This window comes from Mchenga conophoros, linkage group LG11 (genome assembly GCF_057382185.1).
Source record: "Mchenga conophoros isolate Kocher_MC1m ecotype Shallow Benthic linkage group LG11, M_conophoros_male_GT1.1, whole genome shotgun sequence".
In the NCBI taxonomy this organism is placed as follows: Eukaryota; Metazoa; Chordata; class Actinopteri; order Cichliformes; family Cichlidae; genus Mchenga; species Mchenga conophoros.
In genome coordinates, this window is record NC_140536.1 from 15,981,859 (window position 1) to 16,009,701 (window position 27,843).

Here is a 27,843-nt window from a genome sequence, read left to right on the forward strand (position 1 = left end):
TGTGTGTATGTCACACTTTCATGTTTCAGATCATCAAACAAATTTAATTTGACAAAGATATTATACAAAGATAACACTAATAAATACAAAATGCAGTTTTCTAAATGAAGGTACTTATTATTAAGGGGAAAAGATTCAAACCGACATGGGCCTTACTGAAAAAGCAATAAGATAAATTATACGTTCGTGAGTTATAAGATAAATTAACTGTGGTGTATCACATCTTTTGAAAAGCTGACTTTAATTTCCCTAGCCACACCCAGGCCTAATTACTGCCACACCTGTTCTCAATCACAAAATCCTTTAGATAGGACCGGCCTGACAAAGATGAGTAGACCAAAAGATCCTTAAAAGCCAGACATCATGCCAAGATCCAAAGGAATTCAGGAACAATTGAGAAGCAAAGTAATTGAGATCTGTCAGTCTGGATAGATCTGGTTATACAGCCATTTCTAATGCTGTGGGAGTACAGCATCAGAACCCCAGTGAGAACCATTATCCACGAATGGTGGAAACATGGAACAGTGGTGAACCTTCCCAGGAGTAACTGGCCGAACAAAATCTCCCTAAGAGCACAGCAAAAAATCTTCCAAGTTCACAAAAGACCACAGAAAAACATCCAAACAACTGCATGCCTCACTTTCCTCAGTTAAAGTCAGTGTTCATGACTCCACCATAAGAAAGAGACTGGGCAAAAATGGCCTGCATGATGGAGTTCCAAGACGAAAACCACTGCTGAGGAAAAGGAACAGAAAACGCTTGTTAAAAGCCAGACATCATGCCAAGATCCAAAGGAATCATCAAGGTGTTTTGCCAGAAAACACCTTGATGATCCCCAAGACTTTTGAGAAAATACTGTGTGTGTCACTGTGTATGGCAGTGTTTTTCCGACAGGTTCATGTTTCGTCTCCTGGGTGGAGTTGACCTAGTTTCCTCCCTGGAGCCACACCTGGATCTCATTATCGTGGCAGTACTTAAGGCCAGCGCTGACTACTACTCCTTACCAGATCGTCTGCTACCCAGTTCAAGTCCATGAATCATTACTCACCTGTGCCCGTGGCTTTTCATAACCTGGTCGCTGGTCTGCTCGCAAAACCTCCGCCACAGACTCCAGTCTCATTCTGACCTGCCTGCCTCTCTGCCAACACATTTGGACTTATGAAATCGGATCCTATCCTTAACCCTCACCTGGACCAACACTGTCTTGCCCTCCCTCTCGTGACATGCCTCCATCTGCAACCAAAGTTTCTGTCTTCCGGCTCTCAATCTGCCTAATCATGTCAGCATCATGAATTGCTTCCTGGAACCCTGTTGCATAATCATCTCCATGACCCCCAAGTGCTTGGAGTCTGTATTCACAGTCATAGATCCCTGCTCTAGTTCTTATTTATATTTTTCTCTGTTTAGCCATAGTTTCTACGTTTTCTAAATAGTATTGTCGTACTGTTGTATATAGCCCCCCACGCACTCCCCTGTAAATAACTCCCCGCACATCTCATTAGTGCCTGTGCTCTCTAGTCATTGTAAATAAATTATTTCACTTCATGCTTTGAATATCTTTGTTCGAATCTGCACTTTGGGTCCACTCTGCCTGGCAGCCACACTGGCCCTGACAGTGTGGACTGACAAGACTTTTTGGAAGGGGTGTGTCCCATTACATTTGGCATAAAACTAACACAGCATTTCAAAAAAGGGAACATCATACCAACAGTAAAATATGATGGTGGCAGTGTGATGGCCTGGGACTGTTTTGTCACTTCAGGACCTGGAAGACTTGCTCTGCTAAATGGAACCATGAATTCTGCTCCCTACCAAAACATCCTGAAGGAGAATGTCCGGCCATCTGTTCATGATTTCAGGCTGAAGCGCACTTGGGTTCTGTAGCAGGACAATGATCTAAAACACACCAGCAAATCCACCAATGAATGGCTTAAGATAAACAAAAAGAAGACTTTGGAGTTGTCTAGTCAAAGTCCTGACCTCAGTCTGATTGAAATTCTGTTGCATGACCGTAATGCCAGGATTACAAGGCTGGACTCAAGTGCAGGACTCAGAACTGTGCAAACAGAACAGGGATTATTCAAAAAACCAGGTGGAATATTTACATATGTACACTGAGAGGGGGAATTGGGGTCCAGGGATTCCTAGGGTAGGTCCAGGGCTGGGGAAAAGACACTCCTCACACTCGTCTTTACTGCCTTCCCTGTGTCCACGGAAGGCAGGCTGGGGTCCAGGGAGGTCTGTGCAGGGGAGACGGAAAAACAACGATTAGCCAGAGAACCAGGTGGCACAAAGAGGAATACAATAGAGAACCAGGCTACACTAACTGAGAATAGTACAACAATCCAACGAGGAATAGCATTCCACCAAGACCTTAAATGGTGTCAGGGGCAATCAGCCAGAAGGAGCATCAGGTAAGTAGATGGTGAGGGGTCCGAGGAGGCACAGGTATCCAGACATCCCCCAAGGCGAAGAAGGTGAGTACAACAACCCGACCAGCCACACAGAACCCTGACACTTAGCAACAAGTCTGCAAAGATGAGTGGGCAAAAATTCCTGGAAAAGACTGATTGCCAGTTATCGCAAACACATGATTGTAGTTGTTGCTGCTAAGGGTGGCCCAACCACTTATTAAGTTTAGGGGGCAACCAGTTTTTTTGCTCTTAGTAATAATCACCTTCACTTAGAACCTGCATCTTTGTCTAATATTAAAATCTTAAAAGTCTTAAAAATTAAAAAATTTTTGATGATCTGAAACATTTATGTGTGACAAACATACAAAAGAAATAGGGATCCGGGAAGGGGGCAAGCGTTTTTTTCACATAGAATATTTAAGAGTGTAGTCATAAAAAAGAAATTTCTATAGAAGCAATTGAAAAATAGAAACTTTTTTATCATTTAATTGTACATTGCTTATTTGCTTTGTGTAGTATGAATGGCCATAAGTGAGGTATTTATTGGTAGGAAAAGCTGTAAATCTCCAAAAGTTGATTCTGTTCATCTGGATGTAGCGTTTTCAGTGGGAGAAACCTTTCGTCACTCATCCAAGTGACTTCTTCAGTCCCAGCTGACAGCAGGTTTTCCCAATCTTATAAACAGTACATTTGCATAATGAATGAAACCAGCCCACTTAAGGAACAGTGGGCAGGGAGGTCAGTTCCTTCATACTAACGACCAGTGTTGGGCAAGTTACTTTGAAAAAGTAATTACTTATAGTTACTAGTTACTTCTTCAAAAAAGTAACAGTTAGTAACTGAGTTACAAGATTATAAAAGTAATTAATTACTTGAATAGTAACTATTGGGTTACTTTTTAAAAAAATGTTTAACCCTCTGGGGTCCAGGGTATAATTCGCTATTTTTAACTACTTTTGATTTTACCTCTACATTTCATCTTTAAAAACTATTTACTTTGCCATGTTTGGTGTCATCCTTTTCAGCACAACCTCACGAGTCTGAATTTACAGTTATGTTTTTATTTTGACATACTGTATTAACACAATTGATCTAAAATTAGACACAAAACACAAAATCAGAGTAGAAAAAGTTATATTTTTTACTGTAACAACCACAAACATTAATGAATCATATTTCACAACATTTGCAAACAACAAAGTTATTTGCAGCCCTTTACCTTTTACCCCTTTTTTAATAACCATTTCAAACTATTTACATAACAATCAGGTGTTCTGCATTCAATAAGATGCCACACAAATTATTTGTGCCATTGCAAAATTTTCTGTCCACTATAAAGGAGAACATCACAGCCTGATACCTGCAGGTCTGACAGCAGGAGGCGCATCACTCCTGTTTTTTACCTGGAGACAGCAGTTGCCTCATTGTTCTGACACACAACACAAAACTGTCCACAACACTACACACTACCTACACAAGACAACACATTAACTACACACTCCAAACATGCTAAACGTCACAAATCTCTCACATCTCAAAACTCGCTCTCTCTTTTTTTCTGCTGTCTTTCTCTCTCTCTCTCTCTCGCTTTCTCGCTGTCACGCCTCAAACTTCCCCCTCTTCTTAAACAACCAAATGTCATGTTGCCATATCATTTTTGATTGGTTGACATGGTAAATTTTTCCACCAACAAAGGGCAGGTTTTTTTGTTTTTTGGTCATAAGCAGAGAGTGCTTGCTAGCGCTGTCCTTAGATGTTAGACGTGACGAAATATTGAGGAAAAAACGTCGCGTATATATTGTTTATCATGACTCTGGTTTTACGTGGCCTATCAACACAATTTAAAAACTGGTATATATCACTTTGTTGCTTTGTCATCTTGAAGTGGTCATGTGATTGGCTTACCACGACTACTTTATTCTTCCTCAGTCAAACAGCAGCACTCTTGCGATTGTTTGCCCCTTAGCTCCAGGTGTTGTGCCAAAAAGTGATTGTCTGCTAGAAAGTGATTGCCGCCCGCGGGAGTGCGCACAGCTGCTTAAAGCTGTAGCGCCCAGATTACTTACAGCTACTTCCGTGCAACTGATATAAGATGTGGTAAGCTGAAGACAGCTTCAACCGTCTGTTTGTTGAAAAATAGTAACGCGACCGCACCGCATTTTCTTGTTAGTAACAGTAACGGCGTTGTAATGATAGAAGTAGCAATTAGTTCGTTTACTCGTTACTGAAAAAAGTAACACCACTAGTAATGCTGTTGTTCACATCACTGCTAACCAGTGTTGGGACTAACGCGTTATTAAGTAACGCGTTACAGTAACTACGTTATTATTGTGGTAACGAGCACGGTAACTAGTTATTATGCCAAAACCGGGAACGCGTTACTCGTTACTGGGATTTAGATAGGCTCGTTATTCGTTACTTCGTGTGGTGGCTATCGCGGAGCTTCCACAGATTCAATAACATTAGCAAGTGGTGGAAGCCAGCAGGTGGATGAGAGAAAGGGAGGCAAGAGGAGAGACCCGAAGCGGCCGCCGGTCCGAGAGTGTCAGGTGAACTGAACTTCAGGTAAGAAGTTATGACCTGCAGTCTATCTGGGTCAGATATGAACCAAGTTTAAATGGAGTTTATTTTCGTTATGCTGACTTTTTCGTACTGCGTGCTAGCTAGCATGACGGAGTTTCTATACAGCTGGGTGGGTGCTATGTTACTGATGTTGAACTTTATTTTGTTCATAAGGTTAATTATTAGAGTTGCCAACCGCCATGTAAAAAACAGAATCGTCTCGTATTCAGAGAAAATATTACGGGTTTCGTATTGAGGTGAAAAGGAACAGTTTCTCCCAGACTTCAGCTACAATGAAAAAGACACAAAGCTGGAGTTATTCTGTGTTTACGCTGCACAGCTGCCTCTTCTTCTCTCATCCTCTCACCCTCCCTCTCCTGTTTCTACTTCAATCATGAAACTGATCAATGATCAGCTGATTGGCTTTTCTCTCTTGTTTATTTATCGCCCACTTTGTTCCAGAAAGAGGAAACCAGCGGATGTCGCGGTAAACAACAGCAGCACTTTTAAGCTTGATCAGCTGTTGTTAGAATTTATTTAATATTAATTTCTAGTATCAGCTGATGTTGGCTGGAGCCACAGCTGTAAACCTGCTGGTTATGATATTGGTTTGGTTATGTGATGAGAGGGAAACATGAAGATGAAACCAGGAGATGTCCTTACTGAATCATCAGAGCTGTGATGGAGAAACAGGTTTACCTTTTAGGTGACATGAATGAGTTGAAGGGAAGTTATGAACTGTTTCTGAGAGACAAATAACATCAGGATCCTTTTCTAAGCAGCTGACAGCTGGTAACTGTGCAGGGGCGGGTCTAGCAAAGTGTTGCCACAAACAATTGATAGATTGATACATATATACCATCAGAACAGTGTACATCACAGTCACAACAGTGTTTATTTTCATTCAAAGGCTTTATGATTTTTCCTATAATGGTGGGCCGGTCTCTAGTCAAAATGCCCAGGACGATTTTTTTGTCCCAGTCCAGCCCTGTATGCAGCTCATCTGCAGTCTGGTGTTACCTACATCTTCCTATTCAGAAGGCAGAATTTCCGAGTTCTGAGTACAATCGAAAGCACCACGACTGCAGTTTTCGTGTTGGATGTAAAAAGCAGGCTAGGATAGAATCAGGCGTGGGATTTCTCTTGTGGAAATGTGCACATTATTTTTTCCTTTCTATTGGTAGGTGGCACAGTGCACTTGTGGCAAGTAAGCAAGCTAGAAGACTGGCAATCTTGCCGGGTATCCAGTTACGGAAGCAACACATTAACAAGAGAATTCTGAGTAAAACCAAAGTTACTTTCCCTAGTAACTAGTTACTCTGAAAGTAACGAGTAACTTGAAGTAATTGAGTTACTTTTGATAGAAGTAACTAGTAATGTAACTAAGTTACTAATTTAAAGTAACTTACCCAACACTGCTGCTAACGACGTACAACAAGTAAGTTTGACTTACTTGTTGTACGTCGGAAACCACAGCACATTACGTTGAGTGTCCTCAGCGGCCAGAAGAGAGAAGGATGCGACATCGAGGATGTGGACAAGTGGGTGAAGAATTTGTCTGACAGACAGCTCACCCAAACAGAGAAAAACATCCTTGCTAAAGGGTTGAATTTTGCTGTCACGCCGAGACAAATCCCGCTAGTGGAACTGATCACAGCCACAGAAACAGCAATTCGAAACAACAATATTGCAGAAGTGGAAGCAGTGCAACTACGGATAAAAGTGTTGGCCTGTCTCAGCAATGCAAAGCCCCCAGCATCCAACATCACCATGGAGGAGGGGAAGGCACTCTCTTCCATGGTGAGGAGAGTGCCTTAGTAATGACAACAACATTATCATCCTTCCTGCAGACAAGGGTAGGTGCACAGTATTGCTAAACCAGAAAGTCTATCATGAGAAAATTTTGTCACTGCTCAGTGACGAAAATACTTATGAGCCCCTGAAACAAGACCCAGGAAGTGACTACAGGAAGAGGATGATAGACTGCCTGAAGCAGTTAGAACAAGACAAGGCTATCGACCAGACCTCATACCACAGGCTATACCCAGGGGAATCTACACCAAGTCTGTATGCTTTACTGAAGATATATAAACAGGTTACACCTTTAAGACAGATTGTCTGTATGATCAACTTGGTCGGAAGCGTTGGAGGTAGTTCGTAAGAGATTACAGGATGACCCCAATCTCAGCAACAGGACCACTCTCAGCATTGACCAAGTGTTTTTGCTTTTGGAACTGTGTCTTCATTCCACCTACTTCACATACAAGGGTCAGTTCTATAGGCAGAAACATGGGTGTGCCATGGTTTCCCCAGTTTCATTCATCGTGGCCAGAGATGGGCAGTAACGCGTTACTTGTTAATCTGATTACTTTTTTCTAGTAACGAGTAAAGTAAGGGATTACTATTGTAAAACGGTAATCAGATTACCATTACTTTCCCATAGGAACGCTGCGTTACTGCGTTACTAAAACCGTGATTTTTTTGCGGGAATGTCTCATGACACGTAAGCGAGTGCAACGTTCGTGACAACAGCTGTGTGCAGATTAACAATGGATAATATATCGAGTGCGGGAGAGAGTATGAGCATGCAGCGTTTAAAGCGTGGAAGTACTGACCTTACTTTGAGTTTGATTCCATAAAAAGTGACAAAAACATTAGTGTCCGTTGTGCGTGGGAAGAAAACTTCTTTTTACAGCGAAAAAAACCCCCTAAACAAGCACCGAGTGCGCAACGACATAATGGGAAATTTACAGAGAAATTCACGGATTCTTCCACTGACTGCTGCGGCACACCTGCACCAGGGTAAACCTCCGCCTACCCTAGTCCTGCTTTACAGGTGAAAATAGAGCAACAGGACCGCTAATCTTTGATTTTATTTATTTTCTGCTGTGTTTTACTTGCATGTATTTGAAAGACTGAGTGTAAACACAAAAAATATTTTATTTTATGTGCTGGAATGTGCAGACAATAGGTTTAAATGTTAAACTAATTTCTTCAAGTCAGAGAATGTTGCATATAATTAAATTTTTGCTTGATGCATAAAGTTAAAAGATTAAAACTGATAAAACAAGTTTAAAAAAAAGAGACTTTTCCATTTGATTACATTTTGTATGATGGATTATGCAGAAACAGTAGAATTGGGCTGAAAGATCTATCGCTTTATCACCTATTCAGGTTGTAAATCGTGTTTTTAAAAAGTAACTAAGTAATTAATTACTTTTGAAAATAAGTAATAAGTAAAGTAACGGGATTACTTTTGGGGGGATGTAATCAGTAATTAGTTACTGATTACTTTTTTCAAGTAACTTGACCAACACTCATCGTGGCTAATTTGTATATGGAAGAAGAAGAAAAGAGGGCGTTGTTATCCTACACTGGAACACCACCTACACTACAACAGAGCGAACACCATTCCCACAGACACAGCGGCCAGGGAAGCAGAAGAACATCACATCAAGAAGGCCCTGAGTAAATGTGGTTATCCCAGCCGGACTTTTGTCAAAGCTGGGAAGGAGGCAAAAGAAAGCTCCAGGCAATCCAGGAGAGAAGGACAACCGCTGCCTAAGCGAAAACCTGTAGTGATCCCGTATGTGTCAGGAGTATCGGAACAGCTGAAATGCATTTTTTCTAAACACTGTGTGGCTTTTGAAGCACCAAAAATTGGTCCAACCCAAGGATCGGGTCCCCCGACACAAACAGAGTAACATAGTGTACGCTGTTAAGTGCCCAGGAGGATTGCCAGGATTTATACATCGGGGAAACCAAACAACCTTTGGCAAAGCGGATGGCACAACACAGAAGAGCTACCTCGTCAGGCCAGGACTCTGCAGTTTATTTACACCTACAGGCCAGTGGACACTCTTTTAATGATGAGGATGTACACATCCTGGACAGGGAGGAACACTGGTTAGAGAGCGGAGTCAAGGAGGCCTTTTACGTGAAAAGGGAAAGACCATCTCTGAATCGAGGAGGGGGCCTAAGGGTACATCTTTCACCATCTTCCAGGCTGTGATTGCAGCTGGGGATTGCTTGTGGTGAGCAGCAGATCAAAAGACTTAAGGGTTATTATTATCATTATTATGTAATATTATTATGTAATATTCAAAACTGAACTGTAAATGTTATCTTTTTCAATCATTTTTTCAAGGACGTAATTTTTTTAATCAGTGTTTTCATAAAAGCCTTTATGCATTTAATACTACTAGGGGGAACACACATGAGATTGAAGCTGGACAAGTTTGAAAATAAAAATGAATATCACTTTAGCAGGCTTCTAATTTGAAAAGATTCTCCACTCAGCTTTGCAGTTTCTAATATGATTGAAATGCGGCCAAGATGCTGCTCATTTTATATTTCCACTTGTTTCTCCACTTTTCCCCCGATACAAATGCATTTTAATCCGGCTCACCCGTCTAACACATAATCCAGTCATTAAGTCTGATGTCATTAGCCATTTCCGGGTCCAAACTCCACTACAGGTCCCAAAGTCAAACGAACACTGAGAGTTACAAACTGTCTAAATTCTTTCATCTTTAATAAAATGATCAGTGTGGCTGCTCTACCAGGTGTAACAATTACGTTTAAAATGCAGGCATCACCTGCACAAAGAGTAGTAAACGTCAGAGCAGCAGTAGCCCTGAACAGCTGATCACAACCAATACACAAATAAAACCTACTGGAGCTCTCAATAGAAATTATTGTGAGTTGTGAATCTTTTTCCCTTCCTCAGCCACTACAACTGATTTTAGAGCTGCCCTGCACGCTGCATCCCACTTTAACACTTCTACCTATTCATTTTCTGTTTAGAGGCAAAGTCACTCTCTACAATTTAGACAACAGAAAATAAAGCTGGTTTTTTTTTCTCTGCTTCTGTTCATGTTCCTGTTGATAATTTAAGTAATTCAAGCTTAGTATTAGAATTACAATTTAAACTGAAGTAAAATTTGTTATCTCATTATTCTTTTATTACATGAATATCGTGCCATGGTTTATTTATATCCGTATTATGCAGGGCTCTAGAGTGCGACCAAATTTTTCAGTGGTGCGACTAAAAAAAAATATTTGGTTGCACCTGTGCGACCAACTGTTCGGGTAGCAAAAAAAAAAAAAAATCTGTAACCTTCCCTGTGGTCAACAACAGACACACATTTTGCCCCTATCGTGGACTAAACCAATCAGAGATAGTAAGGGGCGGGACCTCTCTGATTGGCCGTGGTCCAGTTGAAAGTGCAGGTGGAAGTGGGAGGAGAGTAGCTTGAATAAAGCGATATCAATTCATTAAATCCTGAATCGACTTTTAAATAGAACTGTGTTTTGCCAGAAACACCAGATTCTCAGATTAAAGCTCACAAAACCATTTCAACAACAACCAAACAGCAAATGAGAGCAGGTACACGGATTCCACACAAAGACGTAAACACAGAGCGGACCGACGCATCAGAATCAGCTTTGTCTTTCTCGGCTTTCTCACCCGACGGCCCGTAGACGGACACGCTGTCAGAGCTTAGCGATCCTGATGCGTCCGGTCCGCGCTGTGTTCACGTCTTTTTGCGCTGATTCTGAGCTGCAGGTTTTGTCTCTCTCCAACCAAAATTCACTGAGCCAGCAGCAAAAGAAGCAGCAAACTGCGCTTCACATTTGATCAATGTCGTCATGAATTTTGCTGTTTTGCTTCCACGACTATTAAAATCACACTCCATGCACAGCTAGCTCTCTCTCTATCTCTCTCTGTACTTCAAGAACAGTTTCCCGTCTCCAATCTCTGTTTTCTGTATTACAGGGAGTGCAGAATTATTAGGCAAATGAGTATTTTGTCCACATCATCCTCTTCATGCATGTTGTCTTACTCCAAGCTGTATAGGCTCGAAAGCCTACTACCAATTAAGCATATTAGGTGATGTGCATCTCTGTAATGAGAAGGGGTATGGTCTAACGACATCAACACCCTATATCAGGTGTTCATAATTATTAGGCAACGTCCTTTCCTTTGGCAAAACGGGTCAAAAGAAGGACTTGACAGGCTCAGAAAAGTCAAAAATAGTGAGATATCTTGCAGAGGGATGCAGCAGTCTCAAAATTGCAAAGCTTCTGAAGCGTGATCATCGAACAATCAAACGTTTCATTCAAAATAGTCAACAGGGTCGCAAGAAGCGTGTGGAAAAACCAAGGCGCCAAATAACTGCCCATGAACTGAGAAAAGTCAAGCGTGCAGCTGCCAAGATGCCACTTGCCACCAATTTGGCCATATTTCAGAGCTGCAACATCACTGGAGTGCCCAAAAGCACAAGGTGTACAATACTCAGAGACATGGCCAAGGTAAGAAAGGCTGAAAGACGACCACCACTGAACAAGACACACAAGCTGAAACGTCAAGACTGGGCCAAGAAATATCTCGAGACTGATTTTTCTAAGGTTTTATGGACTGATGAAATGAGAGTGAGTCTTGATGGGCCAGATGGATGGGCCCGTGGCTGGATTGGTAAAGGGCAGAGAGCTCCAGTCCGACTCAGACGCCAGCAAGGTGGAGGTGGAGTACTGGTTTGGGCTGGTATCATCAAAGATGAGCTTGTGGGGCCTTTTCGGGTTGAGGATGGAGTCAAGCTCAACTCCCAGTCCTACTCCCAGTTTCTGGAAGACACCTTCTTCAAGCAGTGGTACAGGAAGAAGTCTGCATCCTTCAAGAAAAACATGATTTTCATGCAGGACAATGCTCCATCACACGCGTCCAAGTACTCCACAGCGTGGCTGGCAAGAAAGGGTATAAAAGAAGAAAAACTAATGACATGGCCTCCTTGTTCACCTGATCTGAACCCCATTGAGAACCTTTGGTCCATCATCCAATCTGAGATTTACAAGGAGGGAAAACAGTACACCTCTCTGAACAGTGTCTGGGAGGCTGTGGTTGCTGCTGCACGCAATGTTGATGGTGAACAGATCAAAACACTGACAGAATCCATGGATGGCAGGCTTTTGAGTGTCCTTGCAAAGAAAGGTGGCTATATTGGTCGCTGATTTGTTTTTGTTTTGTTTTTGAATGTCAGAGATGTATATTTGTGAATGTGGAGATGTTATATTGGTTTCACTGGTAAATATAAATAATTGAAATGGGTATATATTTGTTTTTGGTTAAGTTGCCTAATAATTATGCACATTAATAGTCACCTGCACACACAGATATCCCCCTAAAATAGCTAAAACTAAAAACTACTTCCAAAAACATTCAGCTTTGATATTAATGAGTTTTTTGGGTTCATTGAGAACATGGTTGTTGTTCAATAATAAAATTATTCCTCAAAAATACAACTTGCCTAATAATTATGCACTCCCTGTATTCATTCGCTTATTACCCACCAGTCTACCGTTGTTTACAGCGCTGTCGGCTGCTGTCTTTTTCTTTTCTTTTTTCACTTAAATGACCTCGGACAAGAAAGCCTATTTTTTCTGTTGTTCAATACTGAAGAAATTTAAACTTTATATGCAGAACATTGTAGAATATTTTTAAGGTTATCTGCTATAAAAAGCCAGACCAGGAAAATCTCCTTCATGTTTTTCTGTGTTTTATTCTCAGTTACTTTCACACAAAGGCATCTGCTGTGATGTTCACAATTCTGATGAAGTCAGTACTGATAAATGATCAGAATTATAATATTTCTGACTGTCTGAGGCTAAGTTGAATCCAATCGGGACTTTGAAAACCGGAATCGAATGGATTATAGAAATCAGTGATGATACCCAGCCCTAGTGAGCAGCCTAGGCCCGACAGAAGTGGATGTAGCTGTAATAGGAAAAGAACTATTGCTAACTTTTCTGTTAAGTTAAGGCCTGATCCTTCTGAAATTCATAGCCAGTGCTCTGACACGGTGTCATCAATCTTTGAATGCTGAAAAAGCACAGTGTATCCAGAAAAACACATTATATTATATAAATTATTATAAAATTTGTGTGCGCCTAACTTTTGTGCCGGTACACCTAACTTTTTAAAGTTAGGCGTACCGGTACGCCCATGGCAAAAAGTTAGTCTAGAGCCCTGTTATGTGTTTAACCACTTCATATTTTTCTAATATGAAGGGGTTACATCAAAGTTTACTTCCTTTGTAAAATGAATCGCTAGACATTAGCCATTTTTTTGTGAGTGGTCAGATGCTGGCAGCACCACTCCTGTCACATGAAGATACTCCTAGCTAGATTGATATACCCTGTTTTAACTTCTCAAGTTGATAAACACCTTTGTGTGACTACCACAAATGTTAAGGTGGGTTAAGCCAGATAACACAGGTATTCTGGGTATATCAAACTTGCAGTCCAGGGTGCAGATGCGATATCTACATAGGCTACTTAATGTTTTGTTCTTACTGCACTTCAACTACATATACTCTGTTAAGAGAAATTTGTGTAGGGTAGCATCTAGATACATACATAATTAACTTACAAAGGTAAATAAATCTAACTAATCAATCACAGTGACCAAAAGAAATGGCAGGTACTGAAAGTTAGAATGAGATTGTATGAGCATATACTGGTTTCAAAAACTGTATGTATTAGAACCTGCCCTACAAGCAGTTTTTGTTAGGCTTGTGGTTCTTTTTCAAAGTCTTAAGTCTGTATTTAGTGGTGATTGGAACAGGATCATGGATGCAAATCTTGCTGACCGTTTGGTGACTATTTACAGGTTACATACACTTAGCATAACACTGGAAAGAAAGTCAAACGCAAACAGAGAGCTTAATATTGCTCACAATATCATAGTAGTAGCAATTGCTAGCTATTGCTGCTACTATGATTTCTTCATAGGGGAACAATGAAATTAACATAATATATATGAAAAGCAGCAGAATTAGAATCTGTAATAAATGGGGTTTAAAAAAACACAGATTTAAATACCCAGTAAGTTGGAGATGGGGTATATACAGACATTTACACATATATATGCTATGATCCTTATGAAGAGGATTTTATATGAAGAATTTAATATTCATTGTGTTGCTTTTCATCTTTTTTCCATCTTTTCTTCTCTTTTTGGCAAATTTCCAGGCAATATGTGTCAGCATAGCCGCTGGGACTAATTTAAGTTCAGCACCATTAGGTTCTATTCAGTTGGCAGTTGAACAATACTGAATAATACCGACATCAATATTCCTGACAACAATCTTGAGGAAACATTTACAGCCTGACTTTTCTGCCATATTGCCCTATTTAAATTTTAGAAAAGTAATTAAAGGTAATCTATTAAGCTACAATATTTTAATGAAGTAATAAAGCACTTCTATTTTTTAACAGGGTAGTTTATTTGTCTGTATTTCTAAAGTAATCTTTGCAAATCTGTTAGCTTTGGTACACTTTGGGGTTGGAATGCAGGAAAGTAAGTGGAAGTGCAAAGACATGGGAGAGCTAAAAGGGCAGGCAGGCTGAGGGCTACCAGGGAGTTAGGGAGTGAGAATTGTGCTTGAATTAAGAAACACAGCAGCTGTGTATGCAAGTGTGCTTGTGCATGTACATGAACATCAGAATATGTAAGATCATCAAAAGCAGAGTGCATACTCAAAGGTCCTCTTAATAATGTGTTTCTGTGTTAGTGTCTGTCATAGGATGTATGCATGTTTCTGTGTGCATGTGAAAGCAACCAAAGAATTTTGATTTTCCTATGACTGTGTCTTCCGGTGCTGAATCGGTCGGGGGTTCACACTAGACTCATGCTGGGTCCCTCCAAGCACTCACCCTGCTCCTCAGCATTCATTTGTCTCTTTTCCTTTTTGTTCCTCTCTTTTGCTCTGCCTGTCCAGTTTTTATTCTTCTCCTCTTTTGCAGTGTCCTCCTGTCTGTTTGCCTCTCCTTCTTTTCCTCTTTCACTGTATTTCTCTCTTTCCTCTCTGTCATACTCTTTTTCTTTTTTCCACCACATCCTTTCGTTTCATGTGTGGATGGTAGATGCTCATGAATTTATGGATTTCTGCATGGGGGCTCTCTTCCGAGGGAGACCAAAATGATTTCACAGCCTGCTGTGTGGAATATAGTCTCGTGCAGGGACAGGGTGGGAGCTCAAAGTACCAGACAACTGTTTTGTTCTGGTCCATTCTCTACCACAGAGGGAGTGGCACACCTGAAATAGACCATAAAGTGGCCTTTCTTGTAGTGGTCATATGACCAAAATACCCACACCATTTTTTCTACTTTTATTTTTCTGATGCTTGTTGTACTATTTCTCCTATTAAAAGTCTTGCAGTTGCTTGATTTTATTTTATTTTTTTGTTTGTTTCTTACGTACTTTTTATTTTTAAAAAATGAAATCAGTGATTTATTGTATTATCAGCTTTGGCAGTTCAATAAACAAGAGATGCAATACAAGACAGATAAATGTACTAAATAGTTGCTCCTAGCTAAATATTGTAGCTATTAAAAAATAAAATACAAATCTGGGACTGGATTGTCTAATGTGACAAATATCATCACATGACCCGACTGTTCTTTTTCTTATCATATCAAATACAGTTTACATAGACATTTATATATTAACATGTATAACAAATAATTTCCCCACTCACCCACCTGGGCGGTCATTATCTGTACTTATGTTGTTACACTTATGGTATCAACTTTTTGTTTCATACTGGGTAGTGGTTCTGACACTCATTAGTCCTTGGCCACCTTCCTTCCACTTAGTGTACAGTCTCAAGGTGCTGGACTTGGGGTGAAACCCTCCATGCATGTTAAGGAGTTTTCTTGTCTTGATGTCAGTGGCTTCTATCTCATCCTTTGGTCAGCTTATTAACCCAGCAGGGTTTCTAACGATCAGCAGGACGTAGTTGTTGATTGGTCAGATCTCTGTTCTTCGCATTCAGGTCTTGCCTTACTCTCTGAAGATATTTAGGGGTTGCAGCTTTCCTAGCAGCCTCTTCATGGTTCCGATTTGCCAGTGGGATTTCCACATACTTCTAGCTGTCCTCAATGTCTGCAATCTTGCCTTCTGGTAGTGCAGTACCATAAGTTCTGACTAACTATCCTCTTTGCTAGTATCTGAATCTGACAACACTTCTCCGGTCATGACTGATGTCATTGCAATACATCTTAGAAGTGTGGATAAGTTAAACAATGTCGTGTGGCCCCTAGTGTTGTTCACTACATCCCCAAGGAATTCCAGATGAAGGCTCTTAATGTGTAATCCTAGGCATTCCAGGATCCATGTGTAAGACACTGAGTTGTAAGCTTTCTTGTAGTCAATCCAAGCAGTGTGCAATGTGGTCTTATGGTCTCGAGTGATTGGTCTATCTACCAGTAGCCGATGTTTTGCTCCTCTGGTGTTTCTGCTAATTCCTTTCTGTGCCCTTTCTGTGTCATGTATTGAGTCAAGTCCCTGTTCATTTTACCCGCTATGATGCCTGATGGGAGATTCCATGTTGCAATGAGGCAGGTTATTAGATGGTAGTTGGATGAGACTGGTCTTTTTGGGGGGATACTTGGGGATCAGGACTGTCCAGGTTTCAATTAGGCATTCTGGGTGTCTCATCCATTACCAGCTAGTTTATTTGTGGTGCCAGATGTTCATGAAGTGCAATAAGCTTCTTTAGTCAGTAGGCATAGAGATCCAGTTGGGCCTGATGCTGTCCAAATCTTCATGCTTGAGACCCTTTTTTGGATGTCTGCCACTGTGAAGGTTACTGGAGCCTGTTCACGGAGGTTGCTATGGTCTGTTCTTGATCTACTAGCCACTGTTGTTATGTGTTACATCCTTCTCCCATATGCTTTTCCCATATTGCTTTATCTCCAGCTTTGCTGGGGCTGCTGCTGCTGTTGTATTGTTCCCTGGTTTATTCTCCCATCTTCTATCTCTCTGGTATACCCTCTTCAAGGGCAGGCCTCAGATGTGGACAGCTTGTTGTACTTCTTGGGCATTTCTTCTTTTTTTTTTTATCACACCTGGAACTACTATAGCTGGCTAACTTCCCACCACCAGTGCCAAAGACTTCACGCCCCAAGTACCTCAACAGCTACAGGCCGGTGGCTCTGACATCCCACCTGATGAAGACCCTGGAGCGGTTGGTCCTGGCTCAGCTTCGGCGCCTAATAAGCTCATCACTGGACCCACTTCAGTTTGCCTACCAGCCTGGCATTGGAGCGGATGATGCCGTCATTCACCTCCTACATCGTTCCCTCGCTCACCTGGAGACCGCTGGAAGCACTGTGAGAATCATGTTCTTTGATTTCTCCAGTGCCTTCAACACCATTCTTCCCTCTAAAGGACAAGCTGGTGAACTCTGGAGTGGACCATCACCTCACTACCTGGATCCTGGACTACCTCACCGACCGACCACAGTATGTGAGGACTCAGGGCTGTGTGTCGGACAGGGTCGTCTGCAGTACGGGGGCCCCACAGGGAACGGTTCTGGCTCCGTTCCTCTTCACCATCTACACTGCAGACTTCTCCCACAATTCCACCCAGTGCTTCCTGCAGAAGTTCTCTGATGACTCTGCAATAGTCGGCCTCATCACTGATGGGGATGACAAGGAGTACAGAGGTCTGACCCAAGACTTTGTGGACTGGTGCCAGCTGAACTACCTCCAGATCAACGCCAGTAAAACCAAGGAACTGGTGGTAGACTTCCGCAGGCACAAGCATTCTCCACTGCAACCACTGAACATCCAAGGTATGGACATTGAGGCTGTGGACAGCTACAGGTACCTTGGTGTTCATCTGAACAATAGACTGGACTGGACTCATAATTCAGACGCCCTCTACAGGAAAGGGCAGAGCAGGCTGTACCTGCTGCAGAGACTCAGGTCGTTTGGAGTGGAGGGCCCACTCCTGAAGAAATTCTATGACTCTGTTGTGGCTTCTGCTATCTTTTGTGGCGTGGTCTGCTGGGGCGGCAGCATCTCTGCTGGGGACAGGAAGAGACTGAACAGGGTGATCCGAAGGGCCAGCTCTGTTCTAGGATGCCCTCTGGACCCAGTGGAGGTGGTGAGTGACAGGAGAACGGCGGCTAAGCTGTCATCCCTGATGGACAACATCTCCCACCCCATGCAGCAGACTGTGACAGCACTGAGCAGCTCCTTCAGTGGGAGACTGCGGCACCCACGGTGTGGGACGGAGAGATTTCGCAGGTCTTTCCTCCCCACTGCTGTCAGACTCCATAATAAAGACTTTAACTGATCAAGCACACACATCCATACATATGCAATAATACTAAGTGCAATAATCCTTTCTGTCATCGTTGTATTTTTACTCAGTTGTATATAGTATTTGTATTTGTATTCTATTTTTATCTTATTGTATATTTATTTTATTTTATTCTACTGTATATAGTATTTTATTTTATTCTATTCTGTACAGTTGTGTACTGTATTTATTCTTATTGTATTCTAATTTTTGCCTCATAACTTTTGCACTGTCCACTTCCTGCTGTGACAAAACAAATTTCCCACGTGTGGGACTAATAAAGGTTATCTTATCTTATCTTATCTTATTCTGACCTGATCTTGTTTTGGCCTCTGGTCTCTTCATCCATGAAAATCTTTACTAGAAAATTTCCACGGTCATTAGTACTACATATATAGTTTCCTCTCCAAAATAATATACACGTTGTATAATTTACAATATTTGCTTATTTGATCTTATTGGCTCTTTCAGATTCAAAATTTGAATGTTTAAAATAACATTTGGTTTAAATATTCAATAGTAGACTGTGAAGAGTAGAGTGTGTTTTTTTCTCAAATTCTCTTGCTGCAGAGTTGCATAATAGAGACACAGGGAAAACCTGCCATCAAAACTGAACCACAGAATATATCATACAGGAGGGATTCCCATATCCTCTGTATTTTTACTGATGTACCTTTTTTTTTATCTGTTGAGCTGAAGGTTTTCAATGAGATACAAACCTGCATTATAGAAACAACTGCAACATCTGCTTCCCTAATCATGATGTATTATGTGATTGCACTTCAGAATAGTAATTACAGCATGTAAGATCAAGAAACTTAATTTGTTCAATTCTTCAAGCAGAAATCAAGCTTCTCTGGGTGGTCCTCCAAGGATGCAGCAAAACTCTCAAGCATTCTGTATTGCTTTAAAATATCAGTTTTGCTTTCTTTTTTTTACTCGTTTAATATCATCCTTGCTGAGTCAAAACAGATACACACATATACATTTGCAAGTATGTAATTTAACTGAGGACATATAAAAGTGGAAGACATTATCTTAAAATTAGCAGTGGTCACAAAAATCAGTGTTTTGGGGCATTGAGAAAAAATTTTGAATATTGGCCCCGCTGCTCTGGTAATCAATCTGCCTGCACACAATATGAGACTGCTGCTGATTGTGATAACAGCACTGTGTGTGTAGTTGCTGATGATTATGCTTGCCACTGTATGAGCTTATTAGTTGTATTAATACTTTGGTAGTGAAAAAGAAAAAAAATCTGCCGCTGACAGAGGAATTATTGCTTCTGTATAACATTATAGGGGTTCTTCAAAATATCACCAGCTTCCTTGATGTTTTTACAGGGGGAGACACGTGCTTTTGTTTTACATATTGTACTGGTGTAATGCTAAAGACATATCCTGGCAAGGTAGCACACAAGCCAGATGGGTGACAGCTGTGGCACAAATTGTGACCTGCTTCAGAAAGACAAGAAGACAGCTTAATCACTTCATGTTCACTTCAGCAAGACAGAAACAGACATTATCTGTGCACCCTTTCAAACAGGTCCAATGACATGTAAAAGACAGACAACAAAAGACAACAAAAGTAGTAAAGTTTTTTTTTCTTTTTTGCTTTAAAATTGTGCTATAAATGTATTAATGGGCTGATACATCACTAAACAACAACGTTTTTAATAATGAGGTCTAATTTAGCTGATGTAGGCCGTCTATGTCTTTGTACATATATTTAAACTACCATATTACTGTTATGAAACAGTTACTAGAAGAAATATGATTATTAATTTATGAATTTGAAACTGTCTCCATGACAGTAACAGAAAACTTTTGACCTTGAAGTTACAAATTTGCTGCTTAAAACAAATAGGATCACTATTAAACTATAAGGGTTCTGTTCAAATAAAATCTGTGTTAGCATGCAACAGTGTGTCAACAACAGACATCAACTTGATAACATTTTGCATCTCATATTGACTGATTCAATGTGCATGTTGTTTTATGATAACGTATATAGGAGGGGGGGAAAACCCATTTGCAGTCCATCTGGGTCGGATCCAAGCTTTAACATTTAAGCCACTTTATAGTATAGTTGAGTCCTCAACCTTTAGTGTAGAGGATTACTGACAGTGTAATCTCTTTTTAATATGCACTGTTCAACAATATAACTTTTTGGTTGCAACAATAAAAATCATTTCTACATGCTACATTCGGCAACATTTTGAACAAGCTGCATTAATGGAAGAAAATCAGAGAGACTGGATTAAAGTCAATCGAGTCTGAGTTAAAGTTTTACGATGGACAGTATAATGCCAGAGAAATTCCTCAAGAAAACCTATTGTGATGTCTTTGCGAAGGGCTACAGTTTCATTTTATAGGATATTTCAGCTTTTCTCTCAATATTTTTCTACATGGCCGGCTTTTCATTTTCAAATAGCCCATCATGTTTTCAGTCCATGAATATTGAAGAAAGTCTACTATCTTTATTCTGACACAGGGGGTTCATGCATTCAAACATTCAAAAGCTACCCACACTAGTCACTTCCTCCACTCTTCTATTATATCAAAGAACGTCAAAAAGTGGCTCAGAAAGGGAATGGATCAGTTACAGCTGAATAAATTCCTCCCAGATATACTTCTCTTATATAACATTTCACTCTTGTTTGATAGACACAAATCCCCGTAAAGGATAAATTGTCCGTATATACCCTAAGGAGTCAGGAAAAGTTTTCTCTCTTCAACATAATCCCACATATCTATCTGTCAGACACAGAGGAAAGTTTTATTTGAATATTTGTGGTGGAAAATGAAAAAGCAAAAAGGCCAAAACTCTTAAAATGTAGCTATCCAGAAGAAGTCCTTTTATATGTTCATTCTGTAATTCAAAATATTGCTTTAAACTGATTATTTTGAATTTCTTTGATTATTTTTAAGGCATTACATAAGGACAGAAATACAGTGGTTACAATATAATCTTGGTTTTTCTTACCAACATAATCACACTATTTTTATGGTTTTGCTCACCAAAACCGAAGCACAAATGTCTGTACAACACAGCAAACCATAGTTCTTGTCAGATAAATGGTACCAGATTTATAAAGATAACCTTACTAGCCATGATTGAGGAGAGCTGGTAATCAAAGCAGCCACACCTCTAACATTAGTATCCAGATAGTTGAATTATAAAAAACATTTACCCACCACACAGTCTTTATGAATGTGGAAATTATCCATGGAACTCAAAACTGTATTTGTATCATTCAGTGCAAATACACTTTGTACTAATAGTGCTTTCAATAATATAAACATGCTTTTACTGATATTTTACTGATAGAATAAAGTAGGGCATTTTAATATGGAAGTGTATGAGGACTGATTTGCTTTTGGAGCGAGCCTTGAGTGGCCTTTCGACAAACTGTAGTTTTTGACACTTCCACATTGGCTTCATTTTTTCATGCATCCCCTGACTGCAGAAAAGTTTCACAATGAATAATTTACATCTCCAATTTACTAAATGTATGAAAATTGTAGTGCTGTAATTTAGATGCAGTCCAGTATCTATTTAACAAGGTTATTCACAGTTCTGTCAGTACTAAGCTTACCTCTCAATATGTGAGATAAACCTTCTTCTGTGAAGGATCTAGAAATCTAATATTCAGGACTAGAAAAAATGAACACATATAATAAACAAGCAACTCCACATAAAAACACACACACCAGATGGTTTGAGAGAGATTTGAGGATTTGCTCATAGACTTGGTATACCTCATCATGACCTTATTGGTAAATAGTCCTTTCCAGGAACCTGAGTAAACTCAATAAAACTAGCCTCAAAACCCACTGCACTCCCCAATGAGTGCTGAGACAGAACGAAGGGAGAAAGAGAAAGAGAAAGAGAGAGAGCAAGAAAAAGACACTGAGAAATAAATGGAGAAGCAGATGGGGAGAACAAGGTATTGAGATTGAGAGAGATGAGGAGGGAGGGAATAAGACAGGAAAGAGAGAGATCAAAGACAAACAGTGAAGCAGCTGAGACAAGGAGAGCAACACTGAGCGAGAGAAAGGGGAACCCGGTGGTGGAAAAGTAATTCAGCGCTGCAGGGAGATGTTGTGTTCCGTTTCTGCTCTTGGCCTCACCAGCTGTAATGAGCCTCAGATTACAACTAGGCCCCGACCCTGACATGTGCAAAAGGCATTGCTGCTCAGGCTGGCAAAGCTGGAGACTGCACTTGGAGAATCAGCTCATCATTAAAACATATTGCCCTCAGCCAGAATAATTGAAAATAGGAATGTGTGCTGTTGTTCATGATGAGTGTTTCTAAGACAGAAGGGAAAGAGAAAGACAGAGACAGACAAAGAGATTGGAAGTCTATGAAAATTGAGAAATTCACAGGTGAAAACTAGCCACTGGTGCTGTATACTCAGTGAGACTCAAAAAAATTCAAGGAAAGATTAAATCGTGTCAGTATGTTACACAGACGCATGATAACAAAACAAAAAAAACAAAAAAAAAGCAGTAGCTTCCCAAACACCAAAAAATGTAGGGTGTTTATTAATGTGAAAATGTTTTGCAATTCATTAATAAGCACTTATTATTATATTATTATATAGTAATATTATTATAATTATGTTATAATTTCCCCTAGGGATCAATAAAGTTTTCTGATTCTGATTCTGATAAGGAATCCAATTCAAACCCAAACCCCTATATCCCACAAATATAATAAAAACAGAGCTACAACAGCTTCCTTTCATACTATTAATACCTCACCAGCTTCTTATGTACTGTATGTTTGTAAGAGTAATCCTAAAAATGAAATATATCTGTGACCTTTGAAAATGCATGAAAAACAAAATAAAATGTAGATATATTTTAGTGCTACAAAGCAGTTGCAAAGACTCTGTAATATATATATGACTCATGTTAGCGGTGTGCAGTGTGTTAACCCTTGCAGAGCTGCAAGGTCTAATATAATCCCAGGCTGGGCTTTCAAAGAACGTGCCCATCAGCTAACAGATGTGCTGATGGACAATTTTTTATCACATCACTAACCTAGTCCTGAAATACTTCACTATTGCATGAGTGAATTCCATGCTGTGGCACTTTCTACTATAGTACAAGTGTTGCTGGTCATAGCATGTTTTAAAGAATCCATTCCTATGACAGCAGCCCCTCGTGGATACACAGAACTGCTTCACAGGCTATATCACTGAGTCTGTCTCCTGGAGACACAATGCTGTCTACAGGTAACAGACCAGCCTACTGTACATGAACTTCCTCCCACTCCTCTATAATAGAAGACTGGCTGGAAGCCCCTTACTTTTACATGTAGGCTATATAACCCACAAACACAGTGAACACAGATAAATGGGCCTACAGATGTCTTTACTTTCTGAAGAAGTAACAGAGAGTAAGAGAATATTTTTTCCTGAACACCTTCTAGAGATGTGATTAGGGGAGCATTCGGCCATACTGCATACATCTTTAGAATTCACACTTTTTTGGCCCTTCTCCAGGCTAGATGGTGTGCCAGCAGAATAGGAACTAAGTGATGGTGACTGTTCCAGACATACGGTGACTGCATCTCTTGATTGTTAGAATGCAAAAAGCAATACTGGCAAATGACGTTTAAAAAAAACATTTGTAAACACTGGTAAAACATTCTTGACTGCCTAAAAGAAGAAATAATAAATATAAACCCATTAGTTATGTGCGATAACATTTAGTTATCTCAACTATTGCTTGTGTTTTGGGATGTATACCTGTAATTTAAGAAAATCCCCAAAAGATATTATGACAAATAGTGTTATGTCACCGTGTAACTGTGTTCTGTTTTAATAGATTTTCCCTGAGAAAGTTGCTCTTTAGTGCCTCCTTCTGGCATGACCTGGGGTAACATGCACAAATCTGTCTCTGTTCTATGATGTCATCAGAAAGTGCATGCTATTGTTTGGGGAAAAGACTTCTCCTGTTCTCCTGTTCTCTGCTGTAGTAACAATTGTCTCCCTTAAGATGGTCTGTAAGGGCATTGTCGGTATGTAATTCTGTTCCATCCTTTATAATGAACAAAATCTACTTGAAGAAATGCGATTGCAGTGTTTGCTTAATAGAAATGTTTGTAAAGAGAGGATTCGCTAATGCTTTTGGCTAAACAAGTCATTTGTACCGTTATTGTGTATTTGTCCTTGTCTTTGATTTCTAAGAGCATTTCATGTTGTTTTCTCAGTTTTACCCTACTTCAACTGGCCTAAGTAAAGGGAGTGAAGTCAAACCCTCTTGTCTGTGTGGTCATTTCGAAGAGGAGTTTAGTCTGAATGTCGACTCTAGCAAGGCGTTAGAGGCAGAGGACATTTCAAATAGAATGATGTGAGAACGTGTCAGCAGCTGCATGTTACCAGCCAGCTGGAATCTATGCTGTCATTTGGCCCTGCTATTTCACTGTGCAGTGAACCACCAATGCACTACCATCACACCACACTTCACCACCAGCAAGGATTTTTCTTTTTTATCACATACACAGAAAGGGTTTTTGTTTTCCAAAATGTGAAATGGAGCTAATGCACTAGGGAAATATAACACAATTTCAACAAGCACTGTAGCAAGACATTTGTAGAGCAGACAGAATACCAAAAACATAGCACTGTTTTCTGTGCTTGTAGAAATCACTTCATGCAAGTCAAATGATTTTCCATGTTCATACTTTTGTGCATGGTGGTGAGAGTTTGCTTGATAAATGAAGGACGAGTACATAATGTCCTCTCCTTTACCACCACCTTCTCCTCTACTACATACAGTGCTACCCTTCCTCATTTTATTCCTCCCACATGTTGTGTCATTTGAGTGAACTCACGGTGCACTGACTTGTTTTGATTGTAACCCTTTTGAAAATTCACTTTAAGAATGTAGGATTATGACTTAGTTTTGCATCAGTGTGAATATGGACTAAATATTTTCTAATAAAAAATTGCATCCTATGCAAATTCTCATTTTTCATTAAGTATACTTGATTTTCAATCTTAATACTGACACCAAATACAAATTGTTCATCTTTTTTTTCTGGTCCCTTTAGGGGTTGCCACAGCAAATAATTTCCATTTCACCCTGTTTCTGGCATCCTCTTCTGTCACACCAACCCTGTGCATGTCCTCCTTCACTACTGTACATCAATAAATTTTCTCAGTGGTCTTTCTCATTTCTTCATGTCTGACACCTCCATATTCTGCATTCTTTTTCCACTATCTTCAGTATACTCCATACAGCCTTGCCTCTTGCCTTGTTTGTTCTCAAGCCACTCAACAGGAATTGTCCCACTGATAAACTCATTTCCTGGTGCCTCCTAATGAAAATATTAGCATCTTCAACTTTTCCATTTCCAGTTCCATCTCCCATCTTTTTTTGTCAGAGCCACCATCTCCAAACCATATTCAGACCTTCCTCACACAGTACCACAGTTCTTTCTCTTTGCACCCAATCACATGCTTTCTCTAGATCCAAAAAGACACAGTATAATTCCATCTGACCTGCTATTTACTCCTCTATCAACACTGAGGCCATACTGCTGCTTACTGCTCATCACCTTCCTCTTTAGAAGACAACAACTTTTTCCCATGTCTTCATAGTATGACTTATCAACCCTCTGGAGTTACAACAGTGCTGTACATGACCTTCTTTAAATTTGATACCTGTATGTCATCCAATGGTCTCTCTCCTAGGCAATTCCATACCTCCATATGTACAGTATGTCATTCCACATAGCAAAATTGGTATGGCCCGGATCTGGCCCATACATTGTGCTTACACATGGCCCACATACCGCAAAGAATGACGGCCCTTTGGTGGCCCAGATCAGATTTGCCAGAGGTGGCCCACACTGATCGCAACGTTAGTGGTTCGATCCCTGGCTCCTCCAGTCTGCATGTCAAAAGTCTAAACGTGCATGAACGTAGTTAGGAAGCACTCAGTTTAGAGAAAGTGGGTGATTGGGTGAATGTGGCATGTTGTACTTGTGGCACTTTGAGTAATCCAGGAGAGTAAAAAAGCATTTTATAAGAATCAGTCCATTCACTGTCTGAACAGAGTTTTGTCATGTTACTTTTTGCACTATTATGTTCTGCCACATGTTGTTATTACATGGCTTGATTAATGTACACATTAGGCTGATATCTGGGGCCAGAGCTGAAACTGTTTTGAGCCAGCCAGACCCAAATGCCTTACACCTAAGGCATTTGGGTCTTTATAACTAAAATAGGAAAATAGGAACATAAACAGTGCCATCACTGCCAGACCTGGCCCACATCTGGTTGACATACACTCTGCCATGACAGAGTCAGTCAGAAGTGCCAGCTTGATGCCAGATCCGGGTCAGACCTGTTTTCTATGGGCCTGGGCCACATACACCAAACTACAATCAAGCCAGATATGGCATGCCATCACATAGACAGTGCCATCTATGCCAGGCCTGGCCCACATCTGGATGACATACGTCTTATCATGCCAGAAGTCATCCAGCAGTGCCGGCTTGATACCGGATCAGGGTCAGACCTGCTTGCTATGTGGGATGTGGACCAAGTGTTGTTCCACTGGTCATCCTTTGTTTAGCTGCCATCACTTCTTTTTTACTAATCCTGTCCTCTTTGCATTCTCTTCTTTCTCTGTATCTTTCTCTATTTCTCTCTTTCTTTATTGATGTCACACCCAAAGTCCAGCTAAAGTATGGGGCAGATGTTCACAGTACTTTTTTGATTTCCCTTCCAAAAGGGAGAACAAAACCTACTTCCCTACAAACCGTTCTATACCATACATTTTCCATTTCAGTTCCTTGATTGCATCATATACAGTGAGTGGTGTCATTCTCCACAAGTCACTATTCTTGCACATAAAAAAACATCAACAAAAACACCCAAAACAGAAAATAGACCATTAGTTGGGCTTCTATATCAGGCTTCCTTTTAATGGCTAAACCTCAGCCACTTTTCAAATTGGTGCCTTTTGGACTAGTTTTTAAAATGTAATTTGTTTTAAGATGTGGAAAAGCAAATCAATTCTATTTAACTACATGCAGTAAATCCACTGTATAGATTATGTAACTATAATAACTTTCTACCTCTGTAGTAATGACCTGCAATTATTAAATTGCACTGTAATCAAATTTCTGAAATCCTTTCTAGTGCATGTCCTATAACATGAAATGAATGTGCAATGCTATGTCAAATATGCCCCAAAAATATGCAATTAAAATATGATGAAACATACCTTCCAGCTTTGGCCAGCTTTGCTGAATATGCTTTGATAACAAACTAGAGGAGGACAGTTTATGCAAAACCTTTAACAATAGCTATCCTGGAGAAAACATATTGTTGATCATGTAACATGTCAAATGTATTTCTATATTATGAAGATGTTGGACAAGATGAACAAGACAGCATTCTGATGCCTCTTGAGGGGTGGTTGAGAAATTTGATCCACAGAAGGCAAGAATAAGCTTGTCTAACCAGGTAGGACAAACAAGCTCTTCATTAGAATGACAGATCATTCTATCTAGTACTTACGCAAGTGTTATTCAAGTGTTAGCACAGAGACATTATTGTTTACAGAGATGTATGATAACAATATTTCCATATAAACTCAAGTCGATTTTTCTTTTTATTATTATTTTTGTCTTATTTCATTAGGTAAACATAAAATAACAGATGCACTGTCCTTTCCTTACTGTCCCTGTAA

At 40.1% G+C, this 27,843-nt stretch overlaps 1 pseudogene; it reads left to right on the forward strand.

Annotated features, from left to right (window-relative positions):
- Positions 1 to 2,378: 2,378 nt before the first annotated feature.
- LOC146563810 (uncharacterized) overlaps positions 2,379 to 27,843 on the forward strand; it is a 29,813-nt pseudogene continuing 4,348 nt past the window's right edge.